The 10,058-nt window shown below is 38.2% G+C and overlaps 1 protein-coding gene across 5 annotated transcripts in view; it reads left to right on the top strand.

Moving 5' to 3' along the window:
• GRXCR1 (glutaredoxin and cysteine rich domain containing 1) overlaps positions 1 to 10,058 on the top strand; it is a 315,893-nt gene that overhangs the window by 9,649 nt on the left and 296,186 nt on the right. The gene's annotated exons all lie outside the window — the stretch shown is intronic.

The raw sequence follows: 10,058 nt of genomic DNA, 5'->3' as shown, positions 1-10,058 counted from the left end.
TGAGGGTAGTGGCAATTGGAATGGAAGCGAAGGGAGAAATAGAGAGGTGTCCTAAAAGGAGAATCGAGAGTACATGTTAAGATTAAGGATGGAGTCTTAGAAGATGAAACATTGAAAAGATGGCAGAGGTAAAGCCGAGATTGGCAGTTACAAATCCTCATTCCCTAAGCCACTCCCCTACAGCTCCCCTGCAGTTCTTGTGGTTAGATGGTGATATGCCTCCTACCAGCCCCTATGAGAACTCACAACCTAGAATATGTATCTAGACTAAGGTATGGAAAAGCTGTAATTCCAGAGTTTCTCTTGGATCTTTTGTTAGCCATAATTTGGCAAGCAAGGACAGATAAGTGTTGTTTGAAGTAATGGAGTTTTGTTCCTCACCAACAGGCCCCTCTGTGTTTAGGGAACTGGAGGATGAATATGAGAGCAGTAATTGGAATGCACATTAATAATGACAAGTGCCATCTTCCTGCTGAAAGAGGGACTGTGTGAAAATTATTCAATTTTGGGGGAACTCTCTCTTCTTCAGTATGAACCTATTCTGTGTTGTCTCAGAAAATCAGTCCCTGTTCTTAGGGTGTATGTGTGAGAGAGAGAGAGAGAGAGAGAGAAAGAGAGATGTGCAAATATCATATAATTTTTATTTTTTAATTGAGCAGGAAGAATGAGGAGGCGTGTTGTTGCCTCACACAAACAGAAGGATGTCCTACCAGGCCAGTCCTTAAAGTCCCACTATTCATCCATCTACAACACTCACTGTTTATTTCATTCTGGACTGAGTTATTCAGTATTTGGGAAATAGGCTACTGAGTCCGATGTATTGCACTGGTTTCAAGAGAATGGGGGTTTTCTTAAGTAGAAATGGAGGTTGGCACTGAAGCTTTAAGCATTTGGGAGAGAAAAGAAGGGACAGCGGGACAGCGAAGCAAGTCTAGAAAGTACAGTATTCCCTCAAAGAGATTCCCTGTGAATGGATTAAGCTATTTTTTTTCCTTTCCCCTTGGACTATGGAAACATATTTATCTTCATGTTTTATATTATAAATTTTAAACATAATTTTGATGTTTGAGATTTATAGAAAGCTGTTAAAATATAACAAAGAACATTTTACCATTTTAGCTTCATCCTTCTGTATTGTTTTTCTGAGTAGTTTAGAGTAATTTGCTACATGATACCCCTTACTCCTAAATAATTCAGTGTGTAGTTTCTTAAAGTAAGTGTATTCTTTTACATAACCACAGCACAATGACGAAAATCAGGAGTTTAATATTAAAATGATACTCATCTCTAATCTCTAGACCTTATTCAGATTTGAACTTTTGTCCCAATAATGTTTTCCAGATAGAGTGTTGCTTTCAGTTGTCGTGTTCCTTCTGTCTTCTGTAACCTGGACCAGTTCTTCAGTCTTTGTATTTCATGTATCTTCATGACCTTAACATTTTTGAAGTGTAGAGGCCAGTTGTTTTGTGCAATATCCCTCTCTCTGGGTGTGTCTGAAGTCTCCTCATGGTTTTGGCAGGATTATTGCAGAAGTGAGGCTGTGTTCTTCTCAGAGCATCTTGTCAGGAGGTGCATGGTGTGGACACCCCAATACTGTCGATATTAACTTTGATCCCCTGATTAAGGTGGAAACTGCTGGGTTGCTCCGCTGTAAGCTGAATCTTTATCTTTTTGTCTTAGTAGTGTCTGTTGGGGAGACTAGTTTTACATTTTTAAAAACATTTTTATACGTCGTACAGTGTAATTCTACTCTGCATGTTTGGAAAGGAAGTTTTGTTTGTTTTTCTTTTTTTCCCCAGATCCACTCGCAGGCTCTCAGCTGTGCCACTGGGACCCAGCCTTTTGTCTCTGGTCTGAGCCTGTCCACACTGCCTTAGCAGAGTGTTGAGGGGTGGAAGAGAGAGTCCACAATGCCCATCACTCCCCCATCTCTTCAGTTCCCAGAACACAGCTGTGAAAACGACATGAAATGTAGTTTGTTAAGAGTTTTAGGAGTTTCTGAAAAGGGTTATATCACATGGAAAATAGGAGGATATTTCTTCTTCGCTCTATGACATTTAAGAAAGCTTTTTCTGCTGAGTAATTTTCTTTTCTTTTTTTTTTTTCTGCTGAGTAATTTTCTGAATACCTTTTTTACAAAAGACACTGAGGCAATTGGTTCTGTAGACCTCACGTATTCCTCCTCTTCTGTTACGTAGGAAGCTTAGTTCCTGCATGAGATCAAAGTCACTGACCTTAAAAAGTACTACTCTCATACCTAAAAATTAATAATAGGTTGATATTATTACACATCCAGTAAAGGCTCAGAATTATTTCACTTTCAGCAATTCTTTGCAGATAAATTGAATATAAAGCTAGAGAAAATGTTCTCATTATAGAACTCTCAGTGTTAGCATAATGAACAGTCACGGTGAAAGGAAACATTTTACTCTGACCTACAAGGTATCTTGTTGCTTCTGGTTTTCCTTTACAGTTTAGATAGTGGGAAAATTTATAGGGTAAAACATGGGTATTTCCTTTTCAATGTCTGTTTCCATAACATATGAGATAAGACGTTGAGGGAACGTGTGTGTGAGAAATGAGATACCACTTTCAGTGAGAGGTCATAAAAGAAGTAGAATGCTTATTGAAATTTCCATTCTGCCAAAAACCTGCTCTAGTGAATATTTCATTCTAAATAATAGGAGGATCTCACATTCTCTCAATTTCATTTTAGAGTGTTTCTGGCATCCGGAAATAAATAGGGAGACTTTTGTTTTTGTTTTTGTTTTCTCTTATCACAACACAGTATGTCTTGGAACTACTGGCAATTGAGAGCGTAGAAACAGTGAGTGAGTTATTTGGATTGGTTACCTTGAAGAAGCCTAAAGAATTTGGCAGGCATTCAAAACCCAGAGAGATTGCAGGAGTTAAGGGTAGAATTGATCTGCCTTGCAGGTTTCTGTCCAAACGATTGCCTCCTTTTGTTGGGGCTTTGGCGTCTGCTGTCTCTTGTTTGGAACACTGAGTAGTTTTGAAAGCCCTGACAAATACCCAGTAAAATCTACCAACCAAGGTCAAGGAAGCTGCTTCCTTCTGTCCAGACACAGGCTCCTAGGCAGCTTGCTTAGGCATAGAGAGTGCATCTTGGAGCAGTGCAGCCTGTTTCCCCTGGAGCTCTGTTCTCTTATTTCCTCTTAGTACATTCAACTATCTGAGCTTCTGACTCAGAGCAGAGGTACTGTTGCTGCTGGAGGGTAATAGTTTGTTCTGTTATCCTGGAATGCCCTTGCACTGAGAAAATTAGAAGCTGGGGAACTCCATGAATTTTCCCACTGTGTGCATTTCTCACTAGCTCTTCCTGCCTCTGATTCTTCCTGCCATTTGAGAGGGAACAGCCTTCCCACTTTGCAGGCTACCAGCTTATCTGTGGAATCAGTTGGGTGCATTGAATGCATACAGAAGAGATGCTTCTAGAGCAGGTAGCAGAAAGAAGGATAGAATGTTCTGTTTTTCTGATCCCTCAGAGAATGAGATATTCCATGTAAGTGTATTTTCTAGATAACTGAAACTTTTGCCTTAAACATTAAAATTTGTTTTTAACTTTGAGAAGCAGTATAGCATAGTGGTTAAGCACATAGACTCTGAGGCAGTTTAGCTGTATTTAAATCCTGACTCTACCACTTTCTAGCTTTGTAACTTTCAGCACTGTATTTAACGTCTCTTGCCTCAGTTTCCTCATCTGTAAAGTGGGGCTAATAATAGACTCTGTAGAGTTATTGTTTTTTGTTCGTTTATTTGTTTTTTAGAGAGAGAGTCTGAGCACGCTTGCCTGTGCCAAGTGGGGAGAGGGGCAGAGGGGGAGGGAGAGGGAAAGGGAGAGACTCCACACTGAGCCCAGAGCCCTGGCATGGGGTGCAGCTCCACAACCCTGAGAACATGACCTGAGCTGAAACCAAGAGTCACATGCTCAACCAGTTGAGCCACCCAGGCGCCCCCAGACTCTGTAAAGTTATTGTAAGAATTAAAGAGGATTGGATGATTTAGTATATGTAAAGCATTTAAAACAGTGCTAAGTATGTTGAGTCCTAGAAGAGTTATTATTAATTCAACCATTCATATGCAAATCTTCCTATGTAATTGCACCTACCTTCTTGTTTTATTTTATAAAATACATTGAACATTGAGTATGTGGTGCCTTCCTACACAGAGAAATTAACATAGTCATGCCTTCAGGCTGTGCTATGATGATATCGATGGTGAAATGATAGCTAATATTGTTGAATGAGCAGCTTTCGTGAATGTGATTGGTAACCCCTACAATAAAACTCTAAGATAAGTACACTTATAAATAGGTTGAGAGGATTTCAGTACTTGTCCAGTTTCACACCACCAGACGTAAAGATTTGAGATGCAAATCCAGAGGCTGTGAGACTTCAGAGCTGGTGCCCTTGGTCACCTCACCTCACTTCCTGGTAGCTAGGGCTTCTTGTCCCCGAGCTGGTGGTTCTCGGACTTGAGCATGCACTAGACTCTCCTGGAGACCTTGTGTTCGAACACTCGCTAGATTGCTGGTCTCCCCACCCGAGAGCTCCAGATTCCATAGTTCTGGTGTGGAGGCTGAGAACTTGCCACTGGGTTGCTAGGTGCTGTTGATGCTGCTGGTCCAGAGATTACACTTTGAAAACTGCTATCCTGCACAGAATGACTCCAGACTATTTTTAATTCCCATTTTTTTTTTTAATCGTCCCATTACTACTTGCTGCCACTTGAAGCTAGCCCAGTGTTCTTTTGCTGTCAAGCCCTATTATACACACATTAAGCTGTTTTAAAACTCTCAGCAGCTCACCTCCAGTGGTGTTGAATGTGTGGAGTTTGTGGCAGCACCTGCCATTTGGAGGCTTCTTTTTCTCTTGCTGCTCAGTTCCCTGGAGCATCTGGTTCATTAACTCTGCTAGGAGCTTGACTCACTTCTTTGCATATTGCTTCTTTTTATTTCAATGTAAGAAAAGTGTTGAGTAACGAAGCTTAATAGATTTGAAATTTCTGTCACATGCCACTTTCCTCTCCTCCACGTCGGGGGCTTCACAGTCACCAGAGGATGTTCTGATTCAGGGCAGCACAGTCGAGCACACTGCAGACTTGGGTTTTTAGCCTCCTCTACTCTGGAGTCTTCTTGCTCCAAGGACCTGGTGTTTTTGTATCTACCTTTTGGTTTTCTCTCTGTTTCTTTGAGTCTAGTTTTAGCTTTTATCCATATAGTTCTGATCCTGTGTAAGCCATGAGATGGTCACAGAATTAGGGGGGTCAAGATTTTGTTCTTTGTAGAACTTTTTTTCTTTTGTGATAACAGAGTAGATCCTTGATCCATGGGCTGCTTCTCCTTCACTTAACGGCGTAAGAGGCAGGAAGCTCACAAGTCTGGCCTCCTCCAAAGTGATGGGTTCCTCACGCTGTTAAAGTGTAGATATCTTTGGGTGCACTTCTGTGAGAAATCGGGTCATCATAGGGAGCAACGTTGACTCACTTATTCCCTGATCTCATGTTTATCTTTTGCGCTGCCTTTTTTTTTTTTGGCTATTGAGTAGTAAACTGAAGTAAACACAACCTTAGTCATAGCCCAAGTCATCATTTTAGACCATACTTTGTGCTCTGGAAAATTCATGTTCCCTCACTTTTAGTTTCATATTAGAAAGCCATATTTTAATTTTTGTGCTGCTAAATACTTTTAATATAGGCCCCTTCTACATTGCTGTATGGCAGCCGTCTTCCAAACCCCCTTTGTACCTACTTCTGGACTTCATGATGAAAGAGAAAAATAATATTTATTTGCTTAACCCCCTATAAACTGAGATTTCTATTACTTTTAACTGAATATATTCCTGAGTTGATTTTCTCATATCATCAGAATTCTGTAAGGTAGGACTCTTCTAGAGTTGGTTAATTCTGTGGCTCAGAAAAGTAATCAGAAGCCAAGAGCCTTTCCATCTTTTCTATTCTTCCATTCCCCTCATGACAACAGATTACCTCACGGTTGCTGTATGGTTGCAGCAGTGCCAGACATCATGTACTTCCATATCAATATCAAGAGGAAGGGAAAAAAGAAATCTTTCTATCTTGGGTCTCTTTTTAGGAAAGAGAGAACATTTCCCCAAAGTCCCTCATTAGACTTCTCCCCATGTTTCATTGGGTCACATGCTATGCCAAACCAAATGTTTGCCAAGAGGGATAAAACAACTATGATCAGCTCTAGTCAATCAGGAGTCAACTGCTAGGGAGGGAGAAGGGTCTTGTCTTCCCTGAGGAAATAGCTACATGGAGAGCAACTAATAAAATCAAGGTCCCGTTAGAAGGAAGAAGAGGAGTTGCTGGTATAGCCTCTGACAGTATCTACTACTGAAGTGTGATTGGTCTCTTTGACCTGAATCACATTCATGGATTCTTGGACCACTTAGGAGAGAGTGGTCCTTAGGGAGATTTTGGATATTCTGATAATCTGATATACAGGAACCAAAACTAGTTTTTATTTGGACAAGTTCATTTAATTGGGAAATGAATATTATATAATCATAAGAATGATACAGGATGATGAACTCCAGCCCAAGAAACATAAAGCTATAGTTAAAAAAAGGAATTTTGTTTTTAAAATAATATTAAAGATATACTATGAAACAGCCCATACAGAGGACTTACTTTCACTTCACCTTTGAATAACTTGAGCTCTTTGGAGAATAAGTCCATCCTAAGGCAGGTGCATTGGTACAAATATCTGAAAATGAGAAGCTGGAAAGAATGAAAGTGGGCTAGTGTGACTTCCTAGTTATTATTTATTTTTGAGGTAAAGGTTTGAGATGATTCTTAATTTTTGCAGAATGTTGCTGAGAAATTTGACCTCAGTTCTCAGATTTGTTCTAGTAGGAGCTCACGAACTTTAGAGGTTTGTTGTGATGAGTGGAATCTGGGAACCTCAGAACCGTAAGTGCTGGCTGGCTTCAAAACAACACAGAGAAGGAAGGACCCTGCGGTTCTGTAATTAGAAGATAACTTTAACAAAATATTACAAATGAGTCAAACTAGGTAAACAGTACACGAATAATTCAGGTAGACCGATCTGAGCAAAATGTTTATTTTGGAGACATCAACTTGAAAAAAATAGGCATGTTCCATTCAGCTATCAGTCAAGGCAGAATTAACAATAATTAACTTTTGCCTCGTAAAGAGATGATTTTTTCCCATCATTAGTGGTTTGTGGTAGCGGTCTGTATAACTTCCTTAAAAATCCGCATTGGCATATTCAGTATAAGATGTGTCCTTTCTCATTAGTATGTACCTACAGAACTTAGGAATGCTTTGTCCTTTCCAAAACTCATTTTCTTATTTTTTAGTTCTTGTCAGATGGCCAGGCAGCTACAAAATTATTTAATATTCTAGAACAGCACAACTCTTAAAGGGATATTTACCTATTTTTTGCTTTACGTTTTATAATTTTATTTTACAAGTTTTAGTATGAGTTTGTAATTTTAATCTGTAAAGTGAAAGAGCAAATCAAATTTGATTTTGTCACAAAGTATTTGGGCAGGAAAAGGGCCTCTTGTTTGCCCCATTTATAGATAGTCACAGTTACTTTAAGTATCTAAGGCCTTCTGTGAGGCACCCTACTCCCTGGCAGCCTGATGGCAGGACATCATAATTCTTTTCTAATCCTAAATATAAATACACATCCATACACATATATAATCCTAAATATGTGTGTGTGTGTGTGTGTGTGTGTGTGTGTGTGACTTGAGGCAAGATACTTAGTCTCTCTGTGTCTCAGTTTCCTTACCTGTAAAATGGGAGCTAAGAATATTATTTACCCCTTACAGTAGTTATGAGGATTAGATTAGTTAATATAGGTAAAGTCCTTAGAACAGTACCTGGCCTAATAAACACTAATAAATACTCAATAAACACTAGCTAATATTACCCCAATAATTATTTAGAAAACATATTAAAAACAAAATTCTCAATACTGGCAAAAGCTGTTAGATGGCTGGCATATGTCAAAGATCTTTATGTAGAAAATTATAAAACATTAAAAAAGATTTTATATTAGATGTTTTATATATGTTAAATGTAAGACCTGAAAATGGAGAAATGTTATGTTCATAGATTCCAAGAATCCCATATCATAATGAAGTAAAATCCCCTAAATAAAATTATAAATTAATTCATTTTCACCAAAATACCAATTAGGTTTGTTTTTCTATTCTTATATTTTGTAATGAAATTTGATGACTGATCCAGAAACTTACATGGAATAGTAAAGATACTAGAATAACCAAGATGAAGAGCAAAACTGGGGGAATTGCCTTACTAGGTATCAATATTCCTTATAAAGCTCTAGTAATTAAACAGTGTGCTATTGGCCAAGAATAAACTAAAAGGCCAGTGGTATTGAAAAGGGATTTCAGGAGACACTAACATAAATGGAAAATTATATCTAAAAAATGTAGGGGTGCCTGTCTGGCTCAGTCAGAAGAGCATGCTACTCTTGATCTCAGGGTTATGATTTCAAGCCCCATGTTGGGTATAGAGGTTACTTAAAAAAATAAATATTTAAAAAAATAAAAATATATAACATTACAAATCAGTGCATGAAGAATAAACAAACAATTGGCTATTCACATTTAAAAATTAAAATATTTCTCTACTCAAACTCTATAAGAAAGAGTAAAGGTAAATAGAAGATCTAAATATAAATGTGTTTTTAGAAAGAACTGGAAATATACAGCTCAAGGTCATGATAATGAGGAGATGGACTGTGGGCAGGAGAATAAAATGGAACTAGAAAAGTTAAAGTGGATTTGGTTATGTCTGGATGGATTTCTTTCCCTAGAAGACTGGGTCACACACCCATGGATACCTGGAGCATGAGTGTTTGCTATCTCAGTCATTGTATTTTTGTGTTTTCAAAGTTTCACAAAATCAAAATGTGAAATAGAAAAAGAAAATGACAACTCTGTAGTTGATGAAGATGCTTCATTTTTAGGACTGATTTTTTTAGGACACTCACACAGAAAGATTTGGAGTACCCTGCACATATTATGTCAGCATTTATATCAGAAAAGGCTGGACCACCATGCATCTGTGTGGGCTCTACAAGTGGACAGTTGGATAGAGCAGAGGATCTGGACGAGGGTCAAGATAGAAGCATTCCCAGAGGCATTCCTGGCTGAGGATTTCACCTGGTCTTGTTAAAGGAATTCATGCAAATGCTGTCATCAAATTGTTTGCTTTCATTTATTCAATCTATTGAACACATATTTATTGAGTACCTAACATATATTAGACACTAGGCTAAGCCCTGAGGATTCAACGGTACAGGATTAGAGCCCTGCTCTGAAGTTTAATCTCTGGTGGGAAAGGCATACTTTAAAATAAGAATTACTTAGATACATATATCATGACAAAATTCGATCTTGCTAGAAAAGAAAAATAGTTATACTTGTGTGTGATTTAGAATTTTCTATATTTATCATCAAATTAATTGAAGAAAACACATTATAGTTGAAATGAGTTCTTTGGCAGTTTTCAATGTATTGCCTCTAATCTCCAATTCCACCCATCATAATCCTGTATACAATTGTGAGTAAAAGTGCTGCATGTTTTCTGAGATAGTTTGTGATTTGTCAAAAAGGAGGACAATCCTTTTCCCAATACTTTGTTCTAGAGTTAAAACAAAGTCCTTGCAGTAGGTTGAATAATGGGCCCCAAAGATATCCAGGTCCTAATCCCTGTAGACTGTGAATGTAATTTTATTTGGAAATAGGCTCTTTGTAGATGTAATCAAGTTAAAATGAAATTACCCTGGATTGGAGTGGGCCCTAAATACAGTTTGACTGGTATCCCTATAAGAAAAGGGACATTTGCACAGGAATTTCTCAAAACTAAACAACACATACTTATTAAACAGCATACTCCTAAATAATCATAAAGAAAGTCTCAAAGGAAATGATAAAAGTGCATTGAACTGAATGCAAGTGAAGATGCAGTATATCAAAACACGTGGGGTATGGCTACATAAAGGGAGATTTGTA

Source organism: Ailuropoda melanoleuca, chromosome 11, assembly GCF_002007445.2.
Source record: "Ailuropoda melanoleuca isolate Jingjing chromosome 11, ASM200744v2, whole genome shotgun sequence".
NCBI classification, from domain to species: domain Eukaryota; kingdom Metazoa; phylum Chordata; class Mammalia; order Carnivora; family Ursidae; genus Ailuropoda; species Ailuropoda melanoleuca.
The sequence above is the reverse complement of the archived record's forward strand: the minus strand, read 5'-3'. Positions and strand labels throughout refer to the sequence as shown.